This window comes from Schistocerca americana, unplaced genomic scaffold (assembly GCF_021461395.2).
Source record: "Schistocerca americana isolate TAMUIC-IGC-003095 unplaced genomic scaffold, iqSchAmer2.1 HiC_scaffold_165, whole genome shotgun sequence".
Lineage (NCBI taxonomy): Eukaryota > Metazoa > Arthropoda > Insecta > Orthoptera > Acrididae > Schistocerca > Schistocerca americana.
Window position 1 is genome coordinate 332707 of NW_025725738.1, and position 24964 is coordinate 357670.

At 47.7% G+C, this 24964-nt stretch overlaps 43 non-coding genes across 43 annotated transcripts; all 43 read right to left on the minus strand.

Annotated features, from left to right (window-relative positions):
• Nucleotides 1-212: 212 nt before the first annotated feature.
• On the minus strand, nucleotides 213-285 carry Trnak-cuu. Its single transcript has one exon. It is a non-coding gene; the product is annotated as a tRNA-Lys (tRNA).
• A 453-nt stretch (nucleotides 286-738) lies between these two features.
• Nucleotides 739-811, minus strand: Trnar-ucg. Its single transcript has one exon. It is a non-coding gene; the product is annotated as a tRNA-Arg (tRNA).
• A 494-nt stretch (nucleotides 812-1305) lies between these two features.
• Nucleotides 1306-1377, minus strand: Trnat-agu. The gene has a single exon. It is a non-coding gene; the product is annotated as a tRNA-Thr (tRNA).
• A 338-nt stretch (nucleotides 1378-1715) lies between these two features.
• On the minus strand, nucleotides 1716-1788 carry Trnak-cuu. The gene has a single exon. It is a non-coding gene; the product is annotated as a tRNA-Lys (tRNA).
• A 453-nt stretch (nucleotides 1789-2241) lies between these two features.
• Nucleotides 2242-2314, minus strand: Trnar-ucg. The gene has a single exon. It is a non-coding gene; the product is annotated as a tRNA-Arg (tRNA).
• Nucleotides 2315-2811: 497 nt separating this feature from the next.
• Trnat-agu lies at nucleotides 2812-2883 on the minus strand. The gene has a single exon. It is a non-coding gene; the product is annotated as a tRNA-Thr (tRNA).
• Nucleotides 2884-3221: 338 nt separating this feature from the next.
• Trnak-cuu lies at nucleotides 3222-3294 on the minus strand. The gene has a single exon. It is a non-coding gene; the product is annotated as a tRNA-Lys (tRNA).
• A 453-nt stretch (nucleotides 3295-3747) lies between these two features.
• Trnar-ucg lies at nucleotides 3748-3820 on the minus strand. The gene has a single exon. It is a non-coding gene; the product is annotated as a tRNA-Arg (tRNA).
• A 494-nt stretch (nucleotides 3821-4314) lies between these two features.
• Nucleotides 4315-4386, minus strand: Trnat-agu. Its single transcript has one exon. It is a non-coding gene; the product is annotated as a tRNA-Thr (tRNA).
• A 338-nt stretch (nucleotides 4387-4724) lies between these two features.
• On the minus strand, nucleotides 4725-4797 carry Trnak-cuu. The gene has a single exon. It is a non-coding gene; the product is annotated as a tRNA-Lys (tRNA).
• Nucleotides 4798-5250: 453 nt separating this feature from the next.
• Nucleotides 5251-5323, minus strand: Trnar-ucg. Its single transcript has one exon. It is a non-coding gene; the product is annotated as a tRNA-Arg (tRNA).
• Nucleotides 5324-5817: 494 nt separating this feature from the next.
• Trnat-agu lies at nucleotides 5818-5889 on the minus strand. The gene has a single exon. It is a non-coding gene; the product is annotated as a tRNA-Thr (tRNA).
• A 338-nt stretch (nucleotides 5890-6227) lies between these two features.
• On the minus strand, nucleotides 6228-6300 carry Trnak-cuu. The gene has a single exon. It is a non-coding gene; the product is annotated as a tRNA-Lys (tRNA).
• A 453-nt stretch (nucleotides 6301-6753) lies between these two features.
• On the minus strand, nucleotides 6754-6826 carry Trnar-ucg. Its single transcript has one exon. It is a non-coding gene; the product is annotated as a tRNA-Arg (tRNA).
• Nucleotides 6827-7323: 497 nt separating this feature from the next.
• On the minus strand, nucleotides 7324-7395 carry Trnat-agu. The gene has a single exon. It is a non-coding gene; the product is annotated as a tRNA-Thr (tRNA).
• A 338-nt stretch (nucleotides 7396-7733) lies between these two features.
• Nucleotides 7734-7806, minus strand: Trnak-cuu. Its single transcript has one exon. It is a non-coding gene; the product is annotated as a tRNA-Lys (tRNA).
• A 453-nt stretch (nucleotides 7807-8259) lies between these two features.
• On the minus strand, nucleotides 8260-8332 carry Trnar-ucg. Its single transcript has one exon. It is a non-coding gene; the product is annotated as a tRNA-Arg (tRNA).
• A 494-nt stretch (nucleotides 8333-8826) lies between these two features.
• Trnat-agu lies at nucleotides 8827-8898 on the minus strand. The gene has a single exon. It is a non-coding gene; the product is annotated as a tRNA-Thr (tRNA).
• A 338-nt stretch (nucleotides 8899-9236) lies between these two features.
• Nucleotides 9237-9309, minus strand: Trnak-cuu. Its single transcript has one exon. It is a non-coding gene; the product is annotated as a tRNA-Lys (tRNA).
• A 453-nt stretch (nucleotides 9310-9762) lies between these two features.
• Trnar-ucg lies at nucleotides 9763-9835 on the minus strand. Its single transcript has one exon. It is a non-coding gene; the product is annotated as a tRNA-Arg (tRNA).
• A 494-nt stretch (nucleotides 9836-10329) lies between these two features.
• On the minus strand, nucleotides 10330-10401 carry Trnat-agu. Its single transcript has one exon. It is a non-coding gene; the product is annotated as a tRNA-Thr (tRNA).
• A 338-nt stretch (nucleotides 10402-10739) lies between these two features.
• Trnak-cuu lies at nucleotides 10740-10812 on the minus strand. Its single transcript has one exon. It is a non-coding gene; the product is annotated as a tRNA-Lys (tRNA).
• A 453-nt stretch (nucleotides 10813-11265) lies between these two features.
• On the minus strand, nucleotides 11266-11338 carry Trnar-ucg. The gene has a single exon. It is a non-coding gene; the product is annotated as a tRNA-Arg (tRNA).
• A 494-nt stretch (nucleotides 11339-11832) lies between these two features.
• Trnat-agu lies at nucleotides 11833-11904 on the minus strand. Its single transcript has one exon. It is a non-coding gene; the product is annotated as a tRNA-Thr (tRNA).
• Nucleotides 11905-12242: 338 nt separating this feature from the next.
• Trnak-cuu lies at nucleotides 12243-12315 on the minus strand. Its single transcript has one exon. It is a non-coding gene; the product is annotated as a tRNA-Lys (tRNA).
• A 453-nt stretch (nucleotides 12316-12768) lies between these two features.
• Nucleotides 12769-12841, minus strand: Trnar-ucg. Its single transcript has one exon. It is a non-coding gene; the product is annotated as a tRNA-Arg (tRNA).
• A 494-nt stretch (nucleotides 12842-13335) lies between these two features.
• On the minus strand, nucleotides 13336-13407 carry Trnat-agu. Its single transcript has one exon. It is a non-coding gene; the product is annotated as a tRNA-Thr (tRNA).
• A 338-nt stretch (nucleotides 13408-13745) lies between these two features.
• Trnak-cuu lies at nucleotides 13746-13818 on the minus strand. Its single transcript has one exon. It is a non-coding gene; the product is annotated as a tRNA-Lys (tRNA).
• A 453-nt stretch (nucleotides 13819-14271) lies between these two features.
• Nucleotides 14272-14344, minus strand: Trnar-ucg. The gene has a single exon. It is a non-coding gene; the product is annotated as a tRNA-Arg (tRNA).
• Nucleotides 14345-14838: 494 nt separating this feature from the next.
• Trnat-agu lies at nucleotides 14839-14910 on the minus strand. The gene has a single exon. It is a non-coding gene; the product is annotated as a tRNA-Thr (tRNA).
• Nucleotides 14911-15248: 338 nt separating this feature from the next.
• Trnak-cuu lies at nucleotides 15249-15321 on the minus strand. The gene has a single exon. It is a non-coding gene; the product is annotated as a tRNA-Lys (tRNA).
• A 453-nt stretch (nucleotides 15322-15774) lies between these two features.
• Nucleotides 15775-15847, minus strand: Trnar-ucg. The gene has a single exon. It is a non-coding gene; the product is annotated as a tRNA-Arg (tRNA).
• A 494-nt stretch (nucleotides 15848-16341) lies between these two features.
• Nucleotides 16342-16413, minus strand: Trnat-agu. The gene has a single exon. It is a non-coding gene; the product is annotated as a tRNA-Thr (tRNA).
• Nucleotides 16414-16751: 338 nt separating this feature from the next.
• On the minus strand, nucleotides 16752-16824 carry Trnak-cuu. The gene has a single exon. It is a non-coding gene; the product is annotated as a tRNA-Lys (tRNA).
• Nucleotides 16825-17277: 453 nt separating this feature from the next.
• Trnar-ucg lies at nucleotides 17278-17350 on the minus strand. Its single transcript has one exon. It is a non-coding gene; the product is annotated as a tRNA-Arg (tRNA).
• A 497-nt stretch (nucleotides 17351-17847) lies between these two features.
• On the minus strand, nucleotides 17848-17919 carry Trnat-agu. Its single transcript has one exon. It is a non-coding gene; the product is annotated as a tRNA-Thr (tRNA).
• Nucleotides 17920-18257: 338 nt separating this feature from the next.
• On the minus strand, nucleotides 18258-18330 carry Trnak-cuu. Its single transcript has one exon. It is a non-coding gene; the product is annotated as a tRNA-Lys (tRNA).
• Nucleotides 18331-18783: 453 nt separating this feature from the next.
• On the minus strand, nucleotides 18784-18856 carry Trnar-ucg. The gene has a single exon. It is a non-coding gene; the product is annotated as a tRNA-Arg (tRNA).
• Nucleotides 18857-19350: 494 nt separating this feature from the next.
• On the minus strand, nucleotides 19351-19422 carry Trnat-agu. The gene has a single exon. It is a non-coding gene; the product is annotated as a tRNA-Thr (tRNA).
• A 338-nt stretch (nucleotides 19423-19760) lies between these two features.
• Nucleotides 19761-19833, minus strand: Trnak-cuu. Its single transcript has one exon. It is a non-coding gene; the product is annotated as a tRNA-Lys (tRNA).
• Nucleotides 19834-20286: 453 nt separating this feature from the next.
• Trnar-ucg lies at nucleotides 20287-20359 on the minus strand. Its single transcript has one exon. It is a non-coding gene; the product is annotated as a tRNA-Arg (tRNA).
• A 497-nt stretch (nucleotides 20360-20856) lies between these two features.
• Trnat-agu lies at nucleotides 20857-20928 on the minus strand. Its single transcript has one exon. It is a non-coding gene; the product is annotated as a tRNA-Thr (tRNA).
• Nucleotides 20929-21266: 338 nt separating this feature from the next.
• On the minus strand, nucleotides 21267-21339 carry Trnak-cuu. The gene has a single exon. It is a non-coding gene; the product is annotated as a tRNA-Lys (tRNA).
• Nucleotides 21340-24964: the final 3625 nt, after the last annotated feature.

A 24964-nucleotide genomic window follows, 5' to 3' on the forward strand; every position in this document is an offset into this window, starting at 1 on the left:
CATCTCACACGTAACCGATGTGCTCTCCAACCAACACCACTTACATTTCAGAACATGTCTTTGACACATGTCTACGAAATCACCTTCACCTTCAGATACACTTTCCTTGCGACTGATGGAGACGTAGGCAAAGTTTTAAGTTGCTATTTCCATTACGTCACATTGATCAGAAAAACGGTAATTTACATCTGCAGCGGAACAAAATTACGTTCCGCCCAGCGTGGGGCTCGAACCCACGACCCTGAGATTAAGAGTCTCATGCTCTACCGACTGAGCTAGCCGGGCTGCGTCGGTGACTACGTGTCGGGTCGCACGACACACAGTTCTGGTTTGGGTGGGGTGGTCCCATACAGAATCTCTCCATGCTGCCTAATGTTTTCCTAGCGTCACACACGTCACGTACTTCAGTTTTATTTCATAATCATTTCTGAGAGGTACAGGAACTGCATAAAAAACCTGCAGCGCTAGTGGTGTCAAAATTAACACACATATTTGATTTGACTCAGAAGCCGAACGGGTTACTTTCCGACGCTGTCTTAGATGCGCAAATGCCAGCCAAAACTCGCGCTGACGGCACTCAGCCGACCATTTCGCTAGATAACACCGTTCTGGCTGTGTGTGTATCACGCTCAAGTGCATCTCCAAGCAGGAAGTGGACAACAGCAACATTCAGACGATTTCGTACTGCTCAATAGCTACACTAAAACGGTGTGTTTCTTTTGCAGAATCGGAAAAACACGACCGTGACAGGATTCGAACCTGCAATCTTCGGATCCGAAGTCCGACGCCTTATCCATTAGGCCACACGGTCACTGGCCGCCAAGTATTCCTTACATTCGTGTCATCTCGAAACGCTCATACCGCTGAGGAATTGTGTTTTCGTTCTACACAGCCGCTGCCTCTTGCTGCTTCCCACCCATTCGTTACATTCAAGCCTTTACGAGACCGACCAAGTAGAGATTGGGAACCAAGACCACACACTTTGTGCATTCGAAATCGAAGGCAGGGCGTCCCTCGCCGCATTTGCTACGATGGCGATTTCCTACTTCTGCAGAAGCGGCGGCGTCGACGACGACGACGCTCGCGAGAGGCTCTGTGATATTTGAAAAACACATGTAAAAAATATAATTCAGACTGCCGCCTCCCACCCTACGCTGTACCGCTTTGCAAAATGCTTTATCTGCGACATTCGCCTCAATCACATCTGAGAGTAATTCTAAATAAAACACCTGTTGCTAATTGTTCGTCGTTCCAGATACTGCTTGCTATACGGCCACGACGCGCAACTGATTTCGAAAATTCGTTTGCCTCCTGTGAGGATCGAACTCACGACCCCTGGTTTACTAGACCAGTGCTATGCCACTGAGCTAAAGAGGCGCGGCCTAGCGGTAGTTTTGCGTACTTCGTGCTTACGCTCGTCTGGATCATCAGGCTTAAGCTGACAACACTTCATATTACCGACTAATATTTGCAGCTATGGCGCACCATTACTGCTTGGCTACACATCTCACACGTAACCGATGTGCTCTCCAACCAACACCACTTACATTTCAGAACATGTCTTTGACACATGTCTACGAAATCACCTTCACCTTCAGATACACTTTCCTTGCGACTGATGGAGACGTAGGCAAAGTTTTAAGTTGCTATTTCCATTACGTCACATTGATCAGAAAAACGGTAATTTACATCTGCAGCGGAACAAAATTACGTTCCGCCCAGCGTGGGGCTCGAACCCACGACCCTGAGATTAAGAGTCTCATGCTCTACCGACTGAGCTAGCCGGGCTGCGTTGGTGACTACGTGTCGGGTCGCACGACACACAGTTCTGGTTTGGGTGGGGTGGTCCCATACAGAATCTCTCCATGCTGCCTAATGTTTTCCTAGCGTCACACACGTCACGTACTTCAGTTTTATTTCATAATCATTTCTGAGAGGTACAGGAACTGCATAAAAAACCTGCAGCGCTAGTGGTGTCAAAATTAACACACATATTTGATTTGACTCAGAAGCCGAACGGGTTACTTTCCGACGCTGTCTTAGATGCGCAAATGCCAGCCAAAACTCGCGGTGACGGCACTCAGCCGACCATTTCGCTAGATAACACCGTTCTGGCTGTGTGTGTATCACGCTCAAGTGCATCTCCAAGCAGGAAGTGGACAACAGCAACATTCAGACGATTTCGTACTGCTCAATAGCTACACTAAAACGGTGTGTTTCTTTTGCAGAATTGGAAAAACACGACCGTGACAGGATTCGAACCTGCAATCTTCGGATCCGAAGTCCGACGCCTTATCCATTAGGCCACACGGTCACTGGCCGCCAAGTATTCCTTACATTCGTGTCATCTCGAAACGCTCATACCGCTGAGGAATTGTGTTTTCGTTCTACACAGCCGCTGCCTCTTGCTGCTTCCCACCCATTCGTTACATTCAAGCCTTTACGAGACCGACCAAGTAGAGATTGGGAACCAAGACCACACACTTTGTGCATTCGAAATCGAAGGCAGGGCGTCCCTCGCCGCATTTGCTACGATGGCGATTTCCTACTTCTGCAGAAGCGGCGGCGTCGACGACGACGACGACGCTCGCGAGAGGCTCTGTGATATTTGAAAAACACATGTAAAAAATATAATTCAGACTGCCGCCTCCCACCCTACGCTGTACCGCTTTGCAAAATGCTTTATCTGCGACATTCGCCTCAATCACATCTGAGAGTAATTCTAAATAAAACACCTGTTGCTAATTGTTCGTCGTTCCAGATACTGCTTGCTATACGGCCACGACGCGCAACTGATTTCGAAAATTCGTTTGCCTCCTGTGAGGATCGAACTCACGACCCCTGGTTTACTAGACCAGTGCTATGCCACTGAGCTAAAGAGGCGCGGCCTAGCGGTAGTTTTGCGTACTTCGTGCTTACGCTCGTCTGGATCATCAGGCTTAAGCTGACAACACTTCATATTACCGACTAATATTTGCAGCTATGGCGCACCATTACTGCTTGGCTACACATCTCACACGTAACCGATGTGCTCTCCAACCAACACCACTTACATTTCAGAACATGTCTTTGACACATGTCTACGAAATCACCTTCACCTTCAGATACACTTTCCTTGCGACTGATGGAGACGTAGGCAAAGTTTTAAGTTGCTATTTCCATTACGTCACATTGATCAGAAAAACGGTAATTTACATCTGCAGCGGAACAAAATTACGTTCCGCCCAGCGTGGGGCTCGAACCCACAACCCTGAGATTAAGAGTCTCATGCTCTACCGACTGAGCTAGCCGGGCTGCGTCGGTGACTACGTGTCGGGTCGCACGACACACAGTTCTGGTTTGGGTGGGGTGGTCCCATACAGAATCTCTCCATGCTGCCTAATGTTTTCCTAGCGTCACACACGTCACGTACTTCAGTTTTATTTCATAATCATTTCTGAGAGGTACAGGAACTGCATAAAAAACCTGCAGCGCTAGTGGTGTCAAAATTAACACACATATTTGATTTGACTCAGAAGCCGAACGGGTTACTTTCCGACGCTGTCTTAGATGCGCAAATGCCAGCCAAAACTCGCGCTGACGGCACTCAGCCGACCATTTCGCTAGATAACACCGTTCTGGCTGTGTGTGTATCACGCTCAAGTGCATCTCCAAGCAGGAAGTGGACAACAGCAACATTCAGACGATTTCGTACTGCTCAATAGCTACACTAAAACGGTGTGTTTCTTTTGCAGAATCGGAAAAACACGACCGTGACAGGATTCGAACCTGCAATCTTCGGATCCGAAGTCCGACGCCTTATCCATTAGGCCACACGGTCACTGGCCGCCAAGTATTCCTTACATTCGTGTCATCTCGAAACGCTCATACCGCTGAGGAATTGTGTTTTCGTTCTACACAGCCGCTGCCTCTTGCTGCTTCCCACCCATTCGTTACATTCAAGCCTTTACGAGACCGACCAAGTAGAGATTGGGAACCAAGACCACACACTTTGTGCATTCGAAATCGAAGGCAGGGCGTCCCTCGCCGCATTTGCTACGATGGCGATTTCCTACTTCTGCAGAAGCGGCGGCGTCGACGACGACGACGCTCGCGAGAGGCTCTGTGATATTTGAAAAACACATGTAAAAAATATAATTCAGACTGCCGCCTCCCACCCTACGCTGTACCGCTTTGCAAAATGCTTTATCTGCGACATTCGCCTCAATCACATCTGAGAGTAATTCTAAATAAAACACCTGTTGCTAATTGTTCGTCGTTCCAGATACTGCTTGCTATACGGCCACGACGCGCAACTGATTTCGAAAATTCGTTTGCCTCCTGTGAGGATCGAACTCACGACCCCTGGTTTACTAGACCAGTGCTATGCCACTGAGCTAAAGAGGCGCGGCCTAGCGGTAGTTTTGCGTACTTCGTGCTTACGCTCGTCTGGATCATCAGGCTTAAGCTGACAACACTTCATATTACCGACTAATATTTGCAGCTATGGCGCACCATTACTGCTTGGCTACACATCTCACACGTAACCGATGTGCTCTCCAACCAACACCACTTACATTTCAGAACATGTCTTTGACACATGTCTACGAAATCACCTTCACCTTCAGATACACTTTCCTTGCGACTGATGGAGACGTAGGCAAAGTTTTAAGTTGCTATTTCCATTACGTCACATTGATCAGAAAAACGGTAATTTACATCTGCAGCGGAACAAAATTACGTTCCGCCCAGCGTGGGGCTCGAACCCACAACCCTGAGATTAAGAGTCTCATGCTCTACCGACTGAGCTAGCCGGGCTGCGTCGGTGACTACGTGTCGGGTCGCACGACACACAGTTCTGGTTTGGGTGGGGTGGTCCCATACAGAATCTCTCCATGCTGCCTAATGTTTTCCTAGCGTCACACACGTCACGTACTTCAGTTTTATTTCATAATCATTTCTGAGAGGTACAGGAACTGCATAAAAAACCTGCAGCGCTAGTGGTGTCAAAATTAACACACATATTTGATTTGACTCAGAAGCCGAACGGGTTACTTTCCGACGCTGTCTTAGATGCGCAAATGCCAGCCAAAACTCGCGGTGACGGCACTCAGCCGACCATTTCGCTAGATAACACCGTTCTGGCTGTGTGTGTATCACGCTCAAGTGCATCTCCAAGCAGGAAGTGGACAACAGCAACATTCAGACGATTTCGTACTGCTCAATAGCTACACTAAAACGGTGTGTTTCTTTTGCAGAATTGGAAAAACACGACCGTGACAGGATTCGAACCTGCAATCTTCGGATCCGAAGTCCGACGCCTTATCCATTAGGCCACACGGTCACTGGCCGCCAAGTATTCCTTACATTCGTGTCATCTCGAAACGCTCATACCGCTGAGGAATTGTGTTTTCGTTCTACACAGCCGCTGCCTCTTGCTGCTTCCCACCCATTCGTTACATTCAAGCCTTTACGAGACCGACCAAGTAGAGATTGGGAACCAAGACCACACACTTTGTGCATTCGAAATCGAAGGCAGGGCGTCCCTCGCCGCATTTGCTACGATGGCGATTTTTTACTTCTGCAGAAGCGGCGGCGTCGACGACGACGACGCTCGCGAGAGGCTCTGTGATATTTGAAAAACACATGTAAAAAATATAATTCAGACTGCCGCCTCCCACCCTACGCTGTACCGCTTTGCAAAATGCTTTATCTGCGACATTCGCCTCAATCACATCTGAGAGTAATTCTAAATAAAACACCTGTTGCTAATTGTTCGTCGTTCCAGATACTGCTTGCTATACGGCCACGACGCGCAACTGATTTCGAAAATTCGTTTGCCTCCTGTGAGGATCGAACTCACGACCCCTGGTTTACTAGACCAGTGCTATGCCACTGAGCTAAAGAGGCGCGGCCTAGCGGTAGTTTTGCGTACTTCGTGCTTACGCTCGTCTGGATCATCAGGCTTAAGCTGACAACACTTCATATTACCGACTAATATTTGCAGCTATGGCGCACCATTACTGCTTGGCTACACATCTCACACGTAACCGATGTGCTCTCCAACCAACACCACTTACATTTCAGAACATGTCTTTGACACATGTCTACGAAATCACCTTCACCTTCAGATACACTTTCCTTGCGACTGATGGAGACGTAGGCAAAGTTTTAAGTTGCTATTTCCATTACGTCACATTGATCAGAAAAACGGTAATTTACATCTGCAGCGGAACAAAATTACGTTCCGCCCAGCGTGGGGCTCGAACCCACGACCCTGAGATTAAGAGTCTCATGCTCTACCGACTGAGCTAGCCGGGCTGCGTTGGTGACTACGTGTCGGGTCGCACGACACACAGTTCTGGTTTGGGTGGGGTGGTCCCATACAGAATCTCTCCATGCTGCCTAATGTTTTCCTAGCGTCACACACGTCACGTACTTCAGTTTTATTTCATAATCATTTCTGAGAGGTACAGGAACTGCATAAAAAACCTGCAGCGCTAGTGGTGTCAAAATTAACACACATATTTGATTTGACTCAGAAGCCGAACGGGTTACTTTCCGACGCTGTCTTAGATGCGCAAATGCCAGCCAAAACTCGCGGTGACGGCACTCAGCCGACCATTTCGCTAGATAACACCGTTCTGGCTGTGTGTGTATCACGCTCAAGTGCATCTCCAAGCAGGAAGTGGACAACAGCAACATTCAGACGATTTCGTACTGCTCAATAGCTACACTAAAACGGTGTGTTTCTTTTGCAGAATTGGAAAAACACGACCGTGACAGGATTCGAACCTGCAATCTTCGGATCCGAAGTCCGACGCCTTATCCATTAGGCCACACGGTCACTGGCCGCCAAGTATTCCTTACATTCGTGTCATCTCGAAACGCTCATACCGCTGAGGAATTGTGTTTTCGTTCTACACAGCCGCTGCCTCTTGCTGCTTCCCACCCATTCGTTACATTCAAGCCTTTACGAGACCGACCAAGTAGAGATTGGGAACCAAGACCACACACTTTGTGCATTCGAAATCGAAGGCAGGGCGTCCCTCGCCGCATTTGCTACGATGGCGATTTCCTACTTCTGCAGAAGCGGCGGCGTCGACGACGACGACGACGCTCGCGAGAGGCTCTGTGATATTTGAAAAACACATGTAAAAAATATAATTCAGACTGCCGCCTCCCACCCTACGCTGTACCGCTTTGCAAAATGCTTTATCTGCGACATTCGCCTCAATCACATCTGAGAGTAATTCTAAATAAAACACCTGTTGCTAATTGTTCGTCGTTCCAGATACTGCTTGCTATACGGCCACGACGCGCAACTGATTTCGAAAATTCGTTTGCCTCCTGTGAGGATCGAACTCACGACCCCTGGTTTACTAGACCAGTGCTATGCCACTGAGCTAAAGAGGCGCGGCCTAGCGGTAGTTTTGCGTACTTCGTGCTTACGCTCGTCTGGATCATCAGGCTTAAGCTGACAACACTTCATATTACCGACTAATATTTGCAGCTATGGCGCACCATTACTGCTTGGCTACACATCTCACACGTAACCGATGTGCTCTCCAACCAACACCACTTACATTTCAGAACATGTCTTTGACACATGTCTACGAAATCACCTTCACCTTCAGATACACTTTCCTTGCGACTGATGGAGACGTAGGCAAAGTTTTAAGTTGCTATTTCCATTACGTCACATTGATCAGAAAAACGGTAATTTACATCTGCAGCGGAACAAAATTACGTTCCGCCCAGCGTGGGGCTCGAACCCACAACCCTGAGATTAAGAGTCTCATGCTCTACCGACTGAGCTAGCCGGGCTGCGTCGGTGACTACGTGTCGGGTCGCACGACACACAGTTCTGGTTTGGGTGGGGTGGTCCCATACAGAATCTCTCCATGCTGCCTAATGTTTTCCTAGCGTCACACACGTCACGTACTTCAGTTTTATTTCATAATCATTTCTGAGAGGTACAGGAACTGCATAAAAAACCTGCAGCGCTAGTGGTGTCAAAATTAACACACATATTTGATTTGACTCAGAAGCCGAACGGGTTACTTTCCGACGCTGTCTTAGATGCGCAAATGCCAGCCAAAACTCGCGGTGACGGCACTCAGCCGACCATTTCGCTAGATAACACCGTTCTGGCTGTGTGTGTATCACGCTCAAGTGCATCTCCAAGCAGGAAGTGGACAACAGCAACATTCAGACGATTTCGTACTGCTCAATAGCTACACTAAAACGGTGTGTTTCTTTTGCAGAATTGGAAAAACACGACCGTGACAGGATTCGAACCTGCAATCTTCGGATCCGAAGTCCGACGCCTTATCCATTAGGCCACACGGTCACTGGCCGCCAAGTATTCCTTACATTCGTGTCATCTCGAAACGCTCATACCGCTGAGGAATTGTGTTTTCGTTCTACACAGCCGCTGCCTCTTGCTGCTTCCCACCCATTCGTTACATTCAAGCCTTTACGAGACCGACCAAGTAGAGATTGGGAACCAAGACCACACACTTTGTGCATTCGAAATCGAAGGCAGGGCGTCCCTCGCCGCATTTGCTACGATGGCGATTTCCTACTTCTGCAGAAGCGGCGGCGTCGACGACGACGACGCTCGCGAGAGGCTCTGTGATATTTGAAAAACACATGTAAAAAATATAATTCAGACTGCCGCCTCCCACCCTACGCTGTACCGCTTTGCAAAATGCTTTATCTGCGACATTCGCCTCAATCACATCTGAGAGTAATTCTAAATAAAACACCTGTTGCTAATTGTTCGTCGTTCCAGATACTGCTTGCTATACGGCCACGACGCGCAACTGATTTCGAAAATTCGTTTGCCTCCTGTGAGGATCGAACTCACGACCCCTGGTTTACTAGACCAGTGCTATGCCACTGAGCTAAAGAGGCGCGGCCTAGCGGTAGTTTTGCGTACTTCGTGCTTACGCTCGTCTGGATCATCAGGCTTAAGCTGACAACACTTCATATTACCGACTAATATTTGCAGCTATGGCGCACCATTACTGCTTGGCTACACATCTCACACGTAACCGATGTGCTCTCCAACCAACACCACTTACATTTCAGAACATGTCTTTGACACATGTCTACGAAATCACCTTCACCTTCAGATACACTTTCCTTGCGACTGATGGAGACGTAGGCAAAGTTTTAAGTTGCTATTTCCATTACGTCACATTGATCAGAAAAACGGTAATTTACATCTGCAGCGGAACAAAATTACGTTCCGCCCAGCGTGGGGCTCGAACCCACGACCCTGAGATTAAGAGTCTCATGCTCTACCGACTGAGCTAGCCGGGCTGCGTTGGTGACTACGTGTCGGGTCGCACGACACACAGTTCTGGTTTGGGTGGGGTGGTCCCATACAGAATCTCTCCATGCTGCCTAATGTTTTCCTAGCGTCACACACGTCACGTACTTCAGTTTTATTTCATAATCATTTCTGAGAGGTACAGGAACTGCATAAAAAACCTGCAGCGCTAGTGGTGTCAAAATTAACACACATATTTGATTTGACTCAGAAGCCGAACGGGTTACTTTCCGACGCTGTCTTAGATGCGCAAATGCCAGCCAAAACTCGCGGTGACGGCACTCAGCCGACCATTTCGCTAGATAACACCGTTCTGGCTGTGTGTGTATCACGCTCAAGTGCATCTCCAAGCAGGAAGTGGACAACAGCAACATTCAGACGATTTCGTACTGCTCAATAGCTACACTAAAACGGTGTGTTTCTTTTGCAGAATTGGAAAAACACGACCGTGACAGGATTCGAACCTGCAATCTTCGGATCCGAAGTCCGACGCCTTATCCATTAGGCCACACGGTCACTGGCCGCCAAGTATTCCTTACATTCGTGTCATCTCGAAACGCTCATACCGCTGAGGAATTGTGTTTTCGTTCTACACAGCCGCTGCCTCTTGCTGCTTCCCACCCATTCGTTACATTCAAGCCTTTACGAGACCGACCAAGTAGAGATTGGGAACCAAGACCACACACTTTGTGCATTCGAAATCGAAGGCAGGGCGTCCCTCGCCGCATTTGCTACGATGGCGATTTCCTACTTCTGCAGAAGCGGCGGCGTCGACGACGACGACGCTCGCGAGAGGCTCTGTGATATTTGAAAAACACATGTAAAAAATATAATTCAGACTGCCGCCTCCCACCCTACGCTGTACCGCTTTGCAAAATGCTTTATCTGCGACATTCGCCTCAATCACATCTGAGAGTAATTCTAAATAAAACACCTGTTGCTAATTGTTCGTCGTTCCAGATACTGCTTGCTATACGGCCACGACACGCAACTGATTTCGAAAATTCGTTTGCCTCCTGTGAGGATCGAACTCACGACCCCTGGTTTACTAGACCAGTGCTATGCCACTGAGCTAAAGAGGCGCGGCCTAGCGGTAGTTTTGCGTACTTCGTGCTTACGCTCGTCTGGATCATCAGGCTTAAGCTGACAACACTTCATATTACCGACTAATATTTGCAGCTATGGCGCACCATTACTGCTTGGCTACACATCTCACACGTAACCGATGTGCTCTCCAACCAACACCACTTACATTTCAGAACATGTCTTTGACACATGTCTACGAAATCACCTTCACCTTCAGATACACTTTCCTTGCGACTGATGGAGACGTAGGCAAAGTTTTAAGTTGCTATTTCCATTACGTCACATTGATCAGAAAAACGGTAATTTACATCTGCAGCGGAACAAAATTACGTTCCGCCCAGCGTGGGGCTCGAACCCACGACCCTGAGATTAAGAGTCTCATGCTCTACCGACTGAGCTAGCCGGGCTGCGTTGGTGACTACGTGTCGGGTCGCACGACACACAGTTCTGGTTTGGGTGGGGTGGTCCCATACAGAATCTCTCCATGCTGCCTAATGTTTTCCTAGCGTCACACACGTCACGTACTTCAGTTTTATTTCATAATCATTTCTGAGAGGTACAGGAACTGCATAAAAAACCTGCAGCGCTAGTGGTGTCAAAATTAACACACATATTTGATTTGACTCAGAAGCCGAACGGGTTACTTTCCGACGCTGTCTTAGATGCGCAAATGCCAGCCAAAACTCGCGGTGACGGCACTCAGCCGACCATTTCGCTAGATAACACCGTTCTGGCTGTGTGTGTATCACGCTCAAGTGCATCTCCAAGCAGGAAGTGGACAACAGCAACATTCAGACGATTTCGTACTGCTCAATAGCTACACTAAAACGGTGTGTTTCTTTTGCAGAATTGGAAAAACACGACCGTGACAGGATTCGAACCTGCAATCTTCGGATCCGAAGTCCGACGCCTTATCCATTAGGCCACACGGTCACTGGCCGCCAAGTATTCCTTACATTCGTGTCATCTCGAAACGCTCATACCGCTGAGGAATTGTGTTTTCGTTCTACACAGCCGCTGCCTCTTGCTGCTTCCCACCCATTCGTTACATTCAAGCCTTTACGAGACCGACCAAGTAGAGATTGGGAACCAAGACCACACACTTTGTGCATTCGAAATCGAAGGCAGGGCGTCCCTCGCCGCATTTGCTACGATGGCGATTTCCTACTTCTGCAGAAGCGGCGGCGTCGACGACGACGACGCTCGCGAGAGGCTCTGTGATATTTGAAAAACACATGTAAAAAATATAATTCAGACTGCCGCCTCCCACCCTACGCTGTACCGCTTTGCAAAATGCTTTATCTGCGACATTCGCCTCAATCACATCTGAGAGTAATTCCAAATAAAACACCTGTTGCTAATTGTTCGTCGTTCCAGATACTGCTTGCTATACGGCCACGACGCGCAACTGATTTCGAAAATTCGTTTGCCTCCTGTGAGGATCGAACTCACGACCCCTGGTTTACTAGACCAGTGCTATGCCACTGAGCTAAAGAGGCGCGGCCTAGCTTTAGTTTTGCGTACTTCGTGCTTACGCTCGTCTGGATCATCAGGCTTAAGCTGACAACACTTCATATTACCGACTAATATTTGCAGCTATGGCGCACCATTACTGCTTGGCTACACATCTCACACGTAACCGATGTGCTCTCCAACCAACACCACTTACATTTCAGAACATGTCTTTGACACATGTCTACGAAATCACCTTCACCTTCAGATACACTTTCCTTGCGACTGATGGAGACGTAGGCAAAGTTTTAAGTTGCTATTTCCATTACGTCACATTGATCAGAAAAACGGTAATTTACATCTGCAGCGGAACAAAATTACGTTCCGCCCAGCGTGGGGCTCGAACCCACGACCCTGAGATTAAGAGTCTCATGCTCTACCGACTGAGCTAGCCGGGCTGCGTTGGTGACTACGTGTCGGGTCGCACGACACACAGTTCTGGTTTGGGTGGGGTGGTCCCATACAGAATCTCTCCATGCTGCCTAATGTTTTCCTAGCGTCACACACGTCACGTACTTCAGTTTTATTTCATAATCATTTCTGAGAGGTACAGGAACTGCATAAAAAACCTGCAGCGCTAGTGGTGTCAAAATTAACACACATATTTGATTTGACTCAGAAGCCGAACGGGTTACTTTCCGACGCTGTCTTAGATGCGCAAATGCCAGCCAAAACTCGCGGTGACGGCACTCAGCCGACCATTTCGCTAGATAACACCGTTCTGGCTGTGTGTGTATCACGCTCAAGTGCATCTCCAAGCAGGAAGTGGACAACAGCAACATTCAGACGATTTCGTACTGCTCAATAGCTACACTAAAACGGTGTGTTTCTTTTGCAGAATTGGAAAAACACGACCGTGACAGGATTCGAACCTGCAATCTTCGGATCCGAAGTCCGACGCCTTATCCATTAGGCCACACGGTCACTGGCCGCCAAGTATTCCTTACATTCGTGTCATCTCGAAACGCTCATACCGCTGAGGAATTGTGTTTTCGTTCTACACAGCCGCTGCCTCTTGCTGCTTCCCACCCATTCGTTACATTCAAGCCTTTACGAGACCGACCAAGTAGAGATTGGGAACCAAGACCACACACTTTGTGCATTCGAAATCGAAGGCAGGGCGTCCCTCGCCGCATTTGCTACGATGGCGATTTTTTACTTCTGCAGAAGCGGCGGCGTCGACGACGACGACGCTCGCGAGAGGCTCTGTGATATTTGAAAAACACATGTAAAAAATATAATTCAGACTGCCGCCTCCCACCCTACGCTGTACCGCTTTGCAAAATGCTTTATCTGCGACATTCGCCTCAATCACATCTGAGAGTAATTCTAAATAAAACACCTGTTGCTAATTGTTCGTCGTTCCAGATACTGCTTGCTATACGGCCACGACGCGCAACTGATTTCGAAAATTCGTTTGCCTCCTGTGAGGATCGAACTCACGACCCCTGGTTTACTAGACCAGTGCTATGCCACTGAGCTAAAGAGGCGCGGCCTAGCGGTAGTTTTGCGTACTTCGTGCTTACGCTCGTCTGGATCATCAGGCTTAAGCTGACAACACTTCATATTACCGACTAATATTTGCAGCTATGGCGCACCATTACTGCTTGGCTACACATCTCACACGTAACCGATGTGCTCTCCAACCAACACCACTTACATTTCAGAACATGTCTTTGACACATGTCTACGAAATCACCTTCACCTTCAGATACACTTTCCTTGCGACTGATGGAGACGTAGGCAAAGTTTTAAGTTGCTATTTCCATTACGTCACATTGATCAGAAAAACGGTAATTTACATCTGCAGCGGAACAAAATTACGTTCCGCCCAGCGTGGGGCTCGAACCCACGACCCTGAGATTAAGAGTCTCATGCTCTACCGACTGAGCTAGCCGGGCTGCGTTGGTGACTACGTGTCGGGTCGCACGACACACAGTTCTGGTTTGGGTGGGGTGGTCCCATACAGAATCTCTCCATGCTGCCTAATGTTTTCCTAGCGTCACACACGTCACGTACTTCAGTTTTATTTCATAATCATTTCTGAGAGGTACAGGAACTGCATAAAAAACCTGCAGCGCTAGTGGTGTCAAAATTAACACACATATTTGATTTGACTCAGAAGCCGAACGGGTTACTTTCCGACGCTGTCTTAGATGCGCAAATGCCAGCCAAAACTCGCGGTGACGGCACTCAGCCGACCATTTCGCTAGATAACACCGTTCTGGCTGTGTGTGTATCACGCTCAAGTGCATCTCCAAGCAGGAAGTGGACAACAGCAACATTCAGACGATTTCGTACTGCTCAATAGCTACACTAAAACGGTGTGTTTCTTTTGCAGAATTGGAAAAACACGACCGTGACAGGATTCGAACCTGCAATCTTCGGATCCGAAGTCCGACGCCTTATCCATTAGGCCACACGGTCACTGGCCGCCAAGTATTCCTTACATTCGTGTCATCTCGAAACGCTCATACCGCTGAGGAATTGTGTTTTCGTTCTACACAGCCGCTGCCTCTTGCTGCTTCCCACCCATTCGTTACATTCAAGCCTTTACGAGACCGACCAAGTAGAGATTGGGAACCAAGACCACACACTTTGTGCATTCGAAATCGAAGGCAGGGCGTCCCTCGCCGCATTTGCTACGATGGCGATTTCCTACTTCTGCAGAAGCGGCGGCGTCGACGACGACGACGCTCGCGAGAGGCTCTGTGATATTTGAAAAACACATGTAAAAAATATAATTCAGACTGCCGCCTCCCACCCTACGCTGTACCGCTTTGCAAAATGCTTTATCTGCGACATTCGCCTCAATCACATCTGAGAGTAATTCTAAATAAAACACCTGTTGCTAATTGTTCGTCGTTCCAGATACTGCTTGCTATACGGCCACGACACGCAACTGATTTCGAAAATTCGTTTGCCTCCTGTGAGGATCGAACTCACGACCCCTGGTTTACTAGACCAGTGCTATGCCACTGAGCTAAAGAGGCGCGGCCTAGCGGTAGTTTTGCGTACTTCGTGCTTACGCTCGTCTGGATCATCAGGCTTAAGCTGACAACACTTCATATTACCGACTAATATTTGCAGCTATGGCGCACCATTACTGCTTGGCTACACATCTCACACGTAACCGATGTGCTCTCCAACCAACACCACTTACATTTCAGAACATGTCTTTGACACATGTCTACGAAATCACCTTCACCTTCAGATACACTTTCCTTGCGACTGATGGAGACGTAGGCAAAGTTTTAAGTTGCTATTTCCATTACGTCACATTGATCAGAAAAACGGTAATTTACATCTGCAGCGGAACAAAATTACGTTCCGCCCAGCGTGGGGCTCGAACCCACGACCCTGAGATTAAGAGTCTCATGCTCTACCGACTGAGCTAGCCGGGCTGCGTTGGTGACTACGTGTCGGGTCGCACGACACACAGTTCTGGTTTGGGTGGGGTGGTCCCATACAGAATCTCTCCATGCTGCCTAATGTTTTCCTAGCGTCACACACGTCACGTACTTCAGTTTTATTTCATAATCATTTCTGAGAGGTACAGGAACTGCATAAAAAACCTGCAGCGCTAGTGGTGTCAAAATTAACACACATATTTGATTTGACTCAGAAGCCGAACGGGTTACTTTCCGACGCTGTCTTAGATGCGCAAATGCCAGCCAAAACTCGCGGTGACGGCACTCAGCCGACCATTTCGCTAGATAACACCGTTCTGGCTGTGTGTGTATCACGCTCAAGTGCATCTCCAAGCAGGAAGTGGACAACAGCAACATTCAGACGATTTCGTACTGCTCAATAGCTACACTAAAACGGTGTGTTTCTTTTGCAGAATTGGAAAAACACGACCGTGACAGGATTCGAACCTGCAATCTTCGGATCCGAAGTCCGACGCCTTATCCATTAGGCCACACGGTCACTGGCCGCCAAGTATTCCTTACATTCGTGTCATCTCGAAACGCTCATACCGCTGAGGAATTGTGTTTTCGTTCTACACAGCCGCTGCCTCTTGCTGCTTCCCACCCATTCGTTACATTCAAGCCTTTACGAGACCGACCAAGTAGAGATTGGGAACCAAGACCACACACTTTGTGCATTCGAAATCGAAGGCAGGGCGTCCCTCGCCGCATTTGCTACGATGGCGATTTCCTACTTCTGCAGAAGCGGCGGCGTCGACGACGACGACGCTCGCGAGAGGCTCTGTGATATTTGAAAAACACATGTAAAAAATATAATTCAGACTGCCGCCTCCCACCCTACGCTGTACCGCTTTGCAAAATGCTTTATCTGCGACATTCGCCTCAATCACATCTGAGAGTAATTCCAAATAAAACACCTGTTGCTAATTGTTCGTCGTTCCAGATACTGCTTGCTATACGGCCACGACGCGCAACTGATTTCGAAAATTCGTTTGCCTCCTGTGAGGATCGAACTCACGACCCCTGGTTTACTAGACCAGTGCTATGCCACTGAGCTAAAGAGGCGCGGCCTAGCGGTAGTTTTGCGTACTTCGTGCTTACGCTCGTCTGGATCATCAGGCTTAAGCTGACAACACTTCATATTACCGACTAATATTTGCAGCTATGGCGCACCATTACTGCTTGGCTACACATCTCACACGTAACCGATGTGCTCTCCAACCAACACCACTTACATTTCAGAACATGTCTTTGACACATGTCTACGAAATCACCTTCACCTTCAGATACACTTTCCTTGCGACTGATGGAGACGTAGGCAAAGTTTTAAGTTGCTATTTCCATTACGTCACATTGATCAGAAAAACGGTAATTTACATCTGCAGCGGAACAAAATTACGTTCCGCCCAGCGTGGGGCTCGAACCCACGACCCTGAGATTAAGAGTCTCATGCTCTACCGACTGAGCTAGCCGGGCTGCGTTGGTGACTACGTGTCGGGTCGCACGACACACAGTTCTGGTTTGGGTGGGGTGGTCCCATACAGAATCTCTCCATGCTGCCTAATGTTTTCCTAGCGTCACACACGTCACGTACTTCAGTTTTATTTCATAATCATTTCTGAGAGGTACAGGAACTGCATAAAAAACCTGCAGCGCTAGTGGTGTCAAAATTAACACACATATTTGATTTGACTCAGAAGCCGAACGGGTTACTTTCCGACGCTGTCTTAGATGCGCAAATGCCAGCCAAAACTCGCGGTGACGGCACTCAGCCGACCATTTCGCTAGATAACACCGTTCTGGCTGTGTGTGTATCACGCTCAAGTGCATCTCCAAGCAGGAAGTGGACAACAGCAACATTCAGACGATTTCGTACTGCTCAATAGCTACACTAAAACGGTGTGTTTCTTTTGCAGAATTGGAAAAACACGACCGTGACAGGATTCGAACCTGCAATCTTCGGATCCGAAGTCCGACGCCTTATCCATTAGGCCACACGGTCACTGGCCGCCAAGTATTCCTTACATTCGTGTCATCTCGAAACGCTCATACCGCTGAGGAATTGTGTTTTCGTTCTACACAGCCGCTGCCTCTTGCTGCTTCCCACCCATTCGTTACATTCAAGCCTTTACGAGACCGACCAAGTAGAGATTGGGAACCAAGACCACACACTTTGTGCATTCGAAATCGAAGGCAGGGCGTCCCTCGCCGCATTTGCTACGATGGCGATTTCCTACTTCTGCAGAAGCGGCGGCGTCGACGACGACGACGACGCTCGCGAGAGGCTCTGTGATATTTGAAAAACACATGTAAAAAATATAATTCAGACTGCCGCCTCCCACCCTACGCTGTACCGCTTTGCAAAATGCTTTATCTGCGACATTCGCCTCAATCACATCTGAGAGTAATTCTAAATAAAACACCTGTTGCTAATTGTTCGTCGTTCCAGATACTGCTTGCTATACGGCCACGACGCGCAACTGATTTCGAAAATTCGTTTGCCTCCTGTGAGGATCGAACTCACGACCCCTGGTTTACTAGACCAGTGCTATGCCACTGAGCTAAAGAGGCGCGGCCTAGCGGTAGTTTTGCGTACTTCGTGCTTACGCTCGTCTGGATCATCAGGCTTAAGCTGACAACACTTCATATTACCGACTAATATTTGCAGCTATGGCGCACCATTACTGCTTGGCTACACATCTCACACGTAACCGATGTGCTCTCCAACCAACACCACTTACATTTCAGAACATGTCTTTGACACATGTCTACGAAATCACCTTCACCTTCAGATACACTTTCCTTGCGACTGATGGAGACGTAGGCAAAGTTTTAAGTTGCTATTTCCATTACGTCACATTGATCAGAAAAACGGTAATTTACATCTGCAGCGGAACAAAATTACGTTCCGCCCAGCGTGGGGCTCGAACCCACGACCCTGAGATTAAGAGTCTCATGCTCTACCGACTGAGCTAGCCGGGCTGCGTTGGTGACTACGTGTCGGGTCGCACGACACACAGTTCTGGTTTGGGTGGGGTGGTCCCATACAGAATCTCTCCATGCTGCCTAATGTTTTCCTAGCGTCACACACGTCACGTACTTCAGTTTTATTTCATAATCATTTCTGAGAGGTACAGGAACTGCATAAAAAACCTGCAGCGCTAGTGGTGTCAAAATTAACACACATATTTGATTTGACTCAGAAGCCGAACGGGTTACTTTCCGACGCTGTCTTAGATGCGCAAATGCCAGCCAAAACTCGCGGTGACGGCACTCAGCCGACCATTTCGCTAGATAACACCGTTCTGGCTGTGTGTGTATCACGCTCAAGTGCATCTCCAAGCAGGAAGTGGACAACAGCAACATTCAGACGATTTCGTACTGCTCAATAGCTACACTAAAACGGTGTGTTTCTTTTGCAGAATTGGAAAAACACGACCGTGACAGGATTCGAACCTGCAATCTTCGGATCCGAAGTCCGACGCCTTATCCATTAGGCCACACGGTCACTGGCCGCCAAGTATTCCTTACATTCGTGTCATCTCGAAACGCTCATACCGCTGAGGAATTGTGTTTTCGTTCTACACAGCCGCTGCCTCTTGCTGCTTCCCACCCATTCGTTACATTCAAGCCTTTACGAGACCGACCAAGTAGAGATTGGGAACCAAGACCACACACTTTGTGCATTCGAAATCGAAGGCAGGGCGTCCCTCGCCGCATTTGCTACGATGGCGATTTCCTACTTCTGCAGAAGCGGCGGCGTCGACGACGACGACGCTCGCGAGAGGCTCTGTGATATTTGAAAAACACATGTAAAAAATATAATTCAGACTGCCGCCTCCCACCCTACGCTGTACCGCTTTGCAAAATGCTTTATCTGCGACATTCGCCTCAATCACATCTGAGAGTAATTCCAAATAAAACACCTGTTGCTAATTGTTCGTCGTTCCAGATACTGCTTGCTATACGGCCACGACGCGCAACTGATTTCGAAAATTCGTTTGCCTCCTGTGAGGATCGAACTCACGACCCCTGGTTTACTAGACCAGTGCTATGCCACTGAGCTAAAGAGGCGCGGCCTAGCTTTAGTTTTGCGTACTTCGTGCTTACGCTCGTCTGGATCATCAGGCTTAAGCTGACAACACTTCATATTACCGACTAATATTTGCAGCTATGGCGCACCATTACTGCTTGGCTACACATCTCACACGTAACCGATGTGCTCTCCAACCAACACCACTTACATTTCAGAACATGTCTTTGACACATGTCTACGAAATCACCTTCACCTTCAGATACACTTTCCTTGCGACTGATGGAGACGTAGGCAAAGTTTTAAGTTGCTATTTCCATTACGTCACATTGATCAGAAAAACGGTAATTTACATCTGCAGCGGAACAAAATTACGTTCCGCCCAGCGTGGGGCTCGAACCCACGACCCTGAGATTAAGAGTCTCATGCTCTACCGACTGAGCTAGCCGGGCTGCGTTGGTGACTACGTGTCGGGTCGCACGACACACAGTTCTGGTTTGGGTGGGGTGGTCCCATACAGAATCTCTCCATGCTGCCTAATGTTTTCCTAGCGTCACACACGTCACGTACTTCAGTTTTATTTCATAATCATTTCTGAGAGGTACAGGAACTGCATAAAAAACCTGCAGCGCTAGTGGTGTCAAAATTAACACACATATTTGATTTGACTCAGAAGCCGAACGGGTTACTTTCCGACGCTGTCTTAGATGCGCAAATGCCAGCCAAAACTCGCGGTGACGGCACTCAGCCGACCATTTCGCTAGATAACACCGTTCTGGCTGTGTGTGTATCACGCTCAAGTGCATCTCCAAGCAGGAAGTGGACAACAGCAACATTCAGACGATTTCGTACTGCTCAATAGCTACACTAAAACGGTGTGTTTCTTTTGCAGAATTGGAAAAACACGACCGTGACAGGATTCGAACCTGCAATCTTCGGATCCGAAGTCCGACGCCTTATCCATTAGGCCACACGGTCACTGGCCGCCAAGTATTCCTTACATTCGTGTCATCTCGAAACGCTCATACCGCTGAGGAATTGTGTTTTCGTTCTACACAGCCGCTGCCTCTTGCTGCTTCCCACCCATTCGTTACATTCAAGCCTTTACGAGACCGACCAAGTAGAGATTGGGAACCAAGACCACACACTTTGTGCATTCGAAATCGAAGGCAGGGCGTCCCTCGCCGCATTTGCTACGATGGCGATTTCCTACTTCTGCAGAAGCGGCGGCGTCGACGACGACGACGACGCTCGCGAGAGGCTCTGTGATATTTGAAAAACACATGTAAAAAATATAATTCAGACTGCCGCCTCCCACCCTACGCTGTACCGCTTTGCAAAATGCTTTATCTGCGACATTCGCCTCAATCACATCTGAGAGTAATTCTAAATAAAACACCTGTTGCTAATTGTTCGTCGTTCCAGATACTGCTTGCTATACGGCCACGACGCGCAACTGATTTCGAAAATTCGTTTGCCTCCTGTGAGGATCGAACTCACGACCCCTGGTTTACTAGACCAGTGCTATGCCACTGAGCTAAAGAGGCGCGGCCTAGCGGTAGTTTTGCGTACTTCGTGCTTACGCTCGTCTGGATCATCAGGCTTATGCTGACAACACTTCATATTACCGACTAATATTTGCAGCTATGGCGCACCATTACTGCTTGGCTACACATCTCACACGTAACCGATGTGCTCTCCAACCAACACCACTTACATTTCAGAACATGTCTTTGACACATGTCTACGAAATCACCTTCACCTTCAGATACACTTTCCTTGCGACTGATGGAGACGTAGGCAAAGTTTTAAGTTGCTATTTCCATTACGTCACATTGATCAGAAAAACGGTAATTTACATCTGCAGCGGAACAAAATTACGTTCCGCCCAGCGTGGGGCTCGAACCCACGACCCTGAGATTAAGAGTCTCATGCTCTACCAACTGAGCTAGCCGGGCTGCGTCGGTGACTACGTGTCAGGTCGCACGACACACAGTTCTGGTTTGGGTGGGGTGGTCCCATACAGAATCTCTCCATGCTGCCTAATGTTTTCCTAGCGTCACACACGTCACGTACTTCAGTTTTATTTCATAATCATTTCTGAGAGGTACAGGAACTGCATAAAAAACCTGCAGCGCTAGTGGTGTCAAAATTAACACACATATTTGATTTGACTCAGAAGCCGAACGGGTTACTTTCCGACGCTGTCTTAGATGCGCAAATGCCAGCCAAAACTCGCGGTGACGGCACTCAGCCGACCATTTCGCTAGATAACACCGTTCTGGCTGTGTGTGTATCACGCTCAAGTGCATCTCCAAGCAGGAAGTGGACAACAGCAACATTCAGACGATTTCGTACTGCTCAATAGCTACACTAAAACGGTGTGTTTCTTTTGCAGAATTGGAAAAACACGACCGTGACAGGATTCGAACCTGCAATCTTCGGATCCGAAGTCCGACGCCTTATCCATTTTTTTTTTTTTTTTTTTTTTTTTAGGGCCTCCCATCTCCCCTTCTAGCCCTTCCATTCGCTCTCCTTCATGCGCCTTCTTCGGCGAGCTTCTTTGCTAAAATCAAATTAAATGCTCCTTCCCACGTAAGGGAATCCATGCCAAACGTGGTGAAAAAAGTAAATTTCTGCATCCAAGTGAACTTATTCTGTGATGTTGGATGGTTTTTCATAACGAGGGAACTTGATATGTTGAAAAACGGGGATAAAGAAAGAAAAATTAAGTGGAAAACTGAAAAACTTAGAACTTCTTAAGGACACACACAATACATGACACTGATCTCAGATTATAATCACAGTATATCATTCAACACATCATCCAATACCTTCCTTTTGAAAGAGTATGTGTAGCATATTTCCAAAATGCTTGGTGTGGTTCCGTTGGGCGCGTAGCTTGTAATATTCCTCCGTGATGTAGCAGTTGTAGTCCTCAATGGTGTCCGTGGTCGTTTTGTGGATGACAAAGTGAACAAAATTGCCGTATAGCCACAGTATGGTATTATTTTTCTGACGCGGAAAATACATCACGTCCGGGGCCGAGAGTTCGGTGGTGGTGATGAATCTACCATCATTGCGCCTGAGGAATGCGACCTGCTGCTTAATGTGGTTCCATATGGTATTGTATCCTTGACAAGTAAATCTGTGAACTGTCGTATCCACATATCCACAACGGCGACACATGGGAGTATCATGAAGTCCTATAGCGTGGAGCCTCTCATTGTTGGCGATGATATCGTTAACCACTTGATACCATGTCGACCGTACTGACATGCTTAAGACTTTATTATGAATATTCTTCCAAACAGTATTCCAATCTTTGGATGGATATTTTTTCTCGATTCGATTCCTGACTGAACAGCGCCATGGAATAGAAGTAGCAGATGACGTGGCGCTACGGCTGGGTGTCAGATGTATACTCTCTTTGTAACTGATCTCGGTGAAGTAAAGTCTGACATGGTGCAGCTTAAAATGGATCGGAGCCACATTGACAGGAGCATCTAAACTCTGAGGTTCAGTCAGATGAAACAGTTGCGTCGTAATACTGTCGGGGTACTTACGGAGATGTTCTCGAGTACGCTTGATAAATAAAGTCACTGTCTTTTGACGAATATCTGTGAGTCCGAGGCCACCGGCGACCGGAGGTAAGGGCACTGTATGAGCTGCCACTTTAAATATACAGCCTCTCCATAACAGCTGACAAACTGCCCTCGTAATATTTTTGGCGATGCCCAAGGGAATAGGTAGACATTGCCCCAGGTAAATCGCTTTTGACAGGATCACACAGTTAATCAGTTGTACCCTTTGCATTAAATTGAGGTCCCTATTTCGATGCTCTATTAATGAGCCTCTGATGTTGGTAAGCATGTTCTTCCAGTTAACGGAAGCCATCTTGAGCGGGCAGCTAGAAAATGTGACACCGAGAGACTTATGTTGGTTCGTGGAAGGGATCCAATCTAAGTCTGCGTTCGCAAAACCATTGAGGCTGAGCATAGAGCTTTTCGTGTTATTCACAGCAGCACCAGTAGCACCACAATAAACGTGTAAGGCGGTCTTAAGAGTTTGAACATCGTCGTCACTCCGAACTATGACCCCTAAATCATCTGCATACACATTGGTTACTTTCTTTACCGACATAATCGTGATCCCTTCCAAGAGAACGTTTAAATGTCGGACAAGAGGTTCCAGAGCTATGACATAGAGCAGCATGGAGAGTGGGCTTCCTTGCGGGAATCCACGACAAATATTTATGGCTCTCGTGCATTGACCGTTGACAAGTACTTTTGCCGTCATCCCAGTAATCATACTTTGCAAAGACTTCAAGCACCGTCCCCCAAAACCCAGGGCCGACATTGTTTTAAAAAGATAACGATGATCAATCCGGTCAAAAGCATTTGCAAAATCAATAAAGCATAGAGCACCTTGAAGTTGAGCTGCCGAAAAAATGGAAATCACATCACGATATTCACTGACCGTTTTGATGATACTTCTATGCGGAAGGGCCGTTTGGTCCTGCGCAATGACACGTTGTAGGACTGGAGTCAGTCGCAATTTCAGTGCACGGGCAACAATTTTATAGTCTCCATTTAATAAACATATAGGTCGCAGACGACGGACATCCTTCATTCCTCGCCCCTTGGGTACCATCACAAAGACACCCTCTTTAAACTCCGAGGGTATGGAGATACCGTTGATGACTTCATTGATGATGGCGGTGAGCACATCGCCTAGAACATTCCAAAACCTGTAGTAAAATTCGACTGGTAAACCATCCGGCCCAGGCGTCTTGTTTGCCGGAGAAGTTTTGACGATATCCAAAACATCATCACTAGTAAATATGTCCAATAGCGCCCTATTCTCGTCCTCAGTAACTATCGAGTCTGTGCCGTGAAGTAACGTCGCCACAGACTGTTCATTGACGTCAGGGGAAGTATATAAACTCGTAAAAAAGCGATGGATTTCGTTAATGATGTCACGTTGTTCATGGAGCACATCGTTATTCACATCGCGCAGGGTGTTGATAAAACTATTCCTTCTATTCTTTGCATGCCGGAGGAGATGATACAAAGAGGCAGTTTCATCTTCGACAGTGGAATGTGATCTTGACTTTACCTTCAAACCATCAAGTTGTCGCCGTTTCAGTTGGGTTAAAATCGCCTTAATTTTCTTTATTTGCATGAAATGGTCAGCAGACAAAACGGGACGATCATACAGTTCTCGCAAACAGGTATAATAAAATTCAATAGTGTCTTTCCGAAGTTGAGCCCTTGCCTTGCCGTAGTCGATCAAAGTCATCCTCAGCTTCCTTTTAGCGTAGTTGGTCCACCACTCAATGGTGGAAACGTATCTGGGGCGCGCTCGGAGGCACATATTCCAGGTCACTTGGATGGATTCATTTAAGTCTGTTTCGTGAAGAAGACTGACATTCAATTTCCAAAGACCGCGTCCCCAATAGGTCGTTTGCCGGGCAAGATGTATGCTACAACGAACTCCACAGTGGTCAGAAAAACTGGTGGGAATCGTGTCTATTGAAGATGCACACTGCATTAAACTATCGGATATATAAATTCTGTCAAT